Raw genomic sequence first — 5,610 nt, 5'->3', positions numbered from 1 at the left:
AGATGGTAGATGGAATCAGAATATGTGAGTTAACATGTATCAGGGAAGACAAAGGGCAGAAATAAAGCTAAATAATCCCACAGTGGTTTAGAAAAAAATCAATATGCATGCATTTATGTATTTACTGAATGCGCAGATAGTGTGTCTATTCACTACTACTGCTCTTAATGCAAGGTTAGCGAGTATGTTTCATCAAATTCTCTAATCCCTCATATCTGCCATCCCCAGGAGCAGAGCCCAGGTGGATAAAAACAGGGTTTAGGAGGAAAGCAGGATGTAGAAAGCAATACATACCACTCAGCGCATGAAATTTCATTAGCAGGACCTCTTAATCCAGCTTTTGAGGTAGCTTGAAAGGGAAAGAAAATCAGCACAAAGCTTGAATAACACGAGATATTTTTATGTCAAGGGTTTTTGTTACTTTCTTTGTTTGCTTGTTTTGTTTTGTATTTTGGGGAAATTCTGTTATTGTTAACAGCACAATCAATGCATGCAGACATCAGTCATTATCACCTTTTGTAAAATTACTCATAGAGATTAGTGACTAAACATTTTCATATTATTGTCAATATGTGACATTTTAATTTTTATATGGTCCACATATTCCATCCATAATGTTTATGTTTATATGTATATGTATAACATATGTTTAATGAGTAAAACTTTATATATAAACATGTAATTCTTTTGAACTCATGGATTTACTAGTTTTAATAAATTGTTCAATTGCTTCTGATTTCCTACAAACGCAGTAATTACCATACAGTGCAAAATTCCCACAATTTTGTGCCTTTTAATTTCCACTTGAATGACTATAAAATATTGTTTATTCATAATCATCCTCATGATGTCCAAGAAAAATGACAGAAAATCTTTGAAAAATATTATCAAGAGGTATCAAAATTAAATGCGATATCAAATTATTTAGAACTGCTTTTATTACAAATTCAATAACTTTATTTATGTTACTCTGCTGGGCAAAGCTCTGCTACTTGAGCCCACCTCGGCTGAAGCAGCAGTATTATTTGCATTATTGATGTGAATATGCATGTCTTAGTTCACCAACATGAATTTGGTGCAAAGGTTTGCTCGAAAAAATATATATTCACCCTGGATATGTCTGTGGTATACTGCACACTTTCTATTAAAGTGAATAGGGTTTCACTCTCAAATTCACTGACTAAAATCAAGCTTGAACACAGCCTTAGCCTTTTAGATACAGATGCAAGTTGTGGAAGGCAGCTTAGGTATGTGTGGGGAGTTGCTTGTGTGAACAAGGTCATTGATCTCGAGGAACAGCAATTGTTTAAAAAAACCTGCAAAATGGTGATTTAAATATTGGAAAGTAGTTGAAATACAGTTAAAAAAATAAAGAATAGACAAACAACATCGATTTCATATTTTACTTAATTGCTTTTGTACAATGTTCTGTTAAATATAGGCTTCCTGCCTTTATTTAACATTGAAAAAATATATAAGTTGTAAATTAAAATTAAGCACAGAAAACAAAGAAAGTGTAATTACTGTTCTTTAGCACTGTTTAAGATTAATATGTTGAAGGAAAAAATCTTTCCACCAGACAACGCCTCCTACATTCACAAAGAAATGTCTTAAGCAAGTTTTACATTATTGAGCAGAAATCTAATTATTCACTTCTAGCTGTCTATACCTGAGAAGTTCTGATAAAATTTTTGAGGAGTGAAGGTGTAAGATCTATGTGCCATGCGTCTGATAACACAATCAATAATGCATAGGCCTAAGAAGTGCTGTATTGAGCTGAATTTAAAAAATGTAAGACTGAAGGTAGCATCAAAAGTGCAGGAGGAAGAAAAAAGATGTTAGGTGTCGACTGAATCACAGGAGGTTATTGGCAAAATCCAATGCGGCACATACCTGATAATACCTGGTGTAGTCACACACACACACAAAATGCTGCAAAGAGTATTGGCAGTGTGTAACCCTTTGAGAGCTTTAGTCTCACTGACCAGATTTCAGATCTTGAGAATTGGGAACAGTGAGTACACACTTTAAGACCAAAGTTTAAGAAGATGAGGTGTGATTTGTGTGGTCTGGCGTTCAATAGCTTGTCTGGGTAGACTGAGTGACATATAATGACTAGCTACTTCCACCTTTCCACTGAGGTAACAACAAGTCTGTCAGACTTGGGTGGCCTTTCTTACAAAGGCTGTGTGTTAAGCACAGTGTTGTGAACACAGGGCACGCTTCTGGTGCTTGTAAAGATATGGGTGCAGGAATCACATTGCAAGCCATAGGTCTCGGTCTCTCTCTCTCTCTCTCTCTCTCTCTCCCTCTCTCTCTCTCTCCTCTTTTTACCACCAGAGCATCTCTAAGAGTGGAGTATTGATCAGATGGAATCAGATTTCCCCTGACAGGACTGAATCAGTTGATTGATTTTGCCGCCGCGCTCTGGGACGCACCAGAGCCACTGATAGACTGGAGGTGGCCAATGCTCATACACGCAAGCTCCACAGGTGACTGATTGCCAGAGGATGACAGATTGACCAAAACAGTGGCGGCAATCGAAGGCCAACGCTACATAGGTGGTCAATCATCGCAGTAAGTCTCCTGGGAGGTAGTACAGCTAGGCTTTGAGAGTCCATCAGCTCATGAAGATTTCCTACTTAATCCAATTGTCCCAAATGAACTTAGCAGGCTAATTGTACACAGAGTAGTTCCTATAAGCGCCTTACGCTTTTGAAAAGGTTAAGTGGAAACTCTCTTAAACACACCTCAAACTAACCTCATTGCGACCCCTCCTTTAGCTCCTTCACCTGAATTCCCACTTCAAAACTTGAAATAGCCCTGACCTCGCTATCTCTAACTAAGATCGCTCTTCAAGCCATTGTGTGTAATGATAAAGCATTGTGTATCATTTTATAGTTTTCAGGCCTAAGTGGGCACATATTGATTTTTACATTCAGTCATTTGTGTCACAGCCTTCTGTTGTGGCTGATTTATTGGTTGATCCTACAGCTGCACCAAGCTTCCATAATGAAAACATTAAACCTGGAAAGACTGTAATGACTACTTAGGATTTAACAATACCATTAATTCCTGGCATATTCAGACATGGCTTTATTTTTCTTTTCCAGGCTCAGGAAATGCCATCCGTGTCTAAATACAGTACATTTCTATTCTAACCATGAACACCCTGACAAAGATCTTCCAGAATTCCACTGTTTTAAGTTGCTTGTAATGTATTCCCCATGGATTGTGAAGTTTGCGGTTGGATTCTTTAAGTGAGCATGCTTCAGAAAGAATGCCAGCAGGGGAATGATGATGCCACAGCAGGGCAACAAAGTGATGACACACATCAGGATTATGTTTTTGTGTATCCCTTGGTCTTGGGCCAGTGGCGGCAGAAACAATCTCATTTCCCTGGTTACCGAATTTCCTAATCCCTGCCATTGGGTAGAGAAGGATGCGGCATCTAAGGGCGTCAGGTTGTGTGATTTCATCTTAAGGTTTTCATCATCAGTGTCCCATAAAAGGTTAATAAAATGAGATACAAGAAACTGAAATGTAAGCGTCCTTATTTCACTTGGCTGTCACTTTGTAAAAACCAACATCCCCAGCCTTTACTGGCCTTCTGAACTAAGAGGCTGATGTAGTCTGTAAACAGCTTTTACACCCTGGTCCCATATTGCCATAAACAGAAATTAAATGCAGCATAAAACATAACCACCAGGTTTACATGAATAATAAATTATTTATGGAGTCACATTAATCAGCGCAATATTCAGTACATCTAAGGGGAGTTGGAGTGGCATTATCCAGAACATATCTCACCTCAATAATGTTCATGTCACTTATATCAATCAATCAAATCCTCACAGCATTCTAGTTTAAATTTGTAAAAAAATAAAAATAAAAAATAAAAAAAAAAGTAATTTCAGAAGAAATACTAGATGAGCAACAATGTTTTCATGGTGTATAAAGACTGCTTTCTGTATTTATAATTTGAAATGTGTAATTTAAATAAATATCTCTTAAAGGCAACATGCAGAAAGATTTTAATTTGATGGGATAATGAGAAGTGTGGAGTAGTAATGTCAAAATTAATTATGACTGTTCAGTACAAAGCTTCATATGATGCCAAAGGGCCCTCAGGAAAAATGGAAATATAAGAAAAAGCCAGAATACAGTTATTTCCCAACAAATCATTCAGACATATACAGCCAAATTACAGATTTTAAAGTCTCATTAAAGAATGGTAAACATGCTGCTGGCTTAGGGACTAGCACAGAGTTTATTTACACAGAGAAAACTCTAGAACAGAAGATACAGAATGCTTTGTTGTGGAGAGGTGTGGGTAAAACTCTACTGTCACCGTAGTGATTTGAGACAGTGCACTGGAAACATGTACACATATGGGTATAATGTGATCTATTTTTCAAAGTCGAAAAACTCCTTTGCTATTTTGCCTCAAGCACAAAAATGCAATTAAGTGGCAGGCGTGTGAAAGGCTGAAAAAATATAGACACAATGGAAAAAAAAGAAAACACAAAAACATGTGTGTCAACATACATGTCTCCAGCTCTGAGTGATGGTCTCACTGTAGTCTTAGAGGTCTCAGCAGGCTCTTCTGGTTTTGATGCAGAAGAATCCACTGGCTGAGGAACCCCCACTGAAGAGTTTGTAGGCACAACAGATGGCTAAAAAACTCTGCATTTGGGAAAAAGCATGTGTATCATTTTGGTACAATTATCTCAGCTTCTGTTCCTTCACTGAGGCATGTAACACATTCCGCCGGCGTACAGCTCTCAGCATCTGTGTTCAGAGAGCCCAGTGTTTCACTAGGTGCTTTGAAGACGCTTACTTTTGAACCTTACTCTTCAGTATCTTGGCTGCTAGTGTACTGAAGGAAGGACAATTATACGGAACAGCAGAGTACAGTGAACAGAGTACTGATTTTACATTCTCCATTAACGCTGGGGAAAACGCATATGGGAAATACGAGTATGGATTTCTACTCATGGGCAAAATAATGGTATTTTAAATGAATATGTGTATTACGCTTTTTTGGATATTCTGATCCTGAAGAACTTTGTCAGAACAAAACCTTGTATTTTGTATGTTCAATTTCTTGTGCAATCTCTAAACATAAGCTTTAAATTGTGTCAGATTTCACAATAAATGGACCAATATACAGTACCAGTTAAAAGTGTATAGAAGTGTGTACCAACACATGTGTTTTGTCTTGTGGTCTCAAACACACTAAGAAGGCGAGCAGTTCTACAAATGAACTCTTGACGAAGCCACAGCTGTTCACTGAAAACCATTCCAGGTGACGACCTTATGAAGCTGACTGAGAGAAAAGAGAGAGTGTGCAAAGCTGTTGTCAAAGCAAGAGGTGGCTACTTTAAAGAATCTAAAGTATAAAGTATATTCTGGTTTGTTTAACACTTTTTTGTTTACTACATAATTCCATGCGTGTTTCTTCATAGTTTTAATGTCTTCCTTATTCATTAATGAAAATATTTTTAATAAAACAAAGAAAAATGATTGAATGAGTTGTCCACATTTATGTCAGCGTGTCCAAACATTTAACTGGTACTGTTTTTTTTTTTTTGAGGCTATATGTGAGTA

This window comes from Hoplias malabaricus, chromosome 6 (assembly GCF_029633855.1).
Source record: "Hoplias malabaricus isolate fHopMal1 chromosome 6, fHopMal1.hap1, whole genome shotgun sequence".
In the NCBI taxonomy this organism is placed as follows: domain Eukaryota; kingdom Metazoa; phylum Chordata; class Actinopteri; order Characiformes; family Erythrinidae; genus Hoplias; species Hoplias malabaricus.
The sequence above is the reverse complement of the archived record's forward strand: the minus strand, read 5'-3'. Positions refer to the sequence as shown.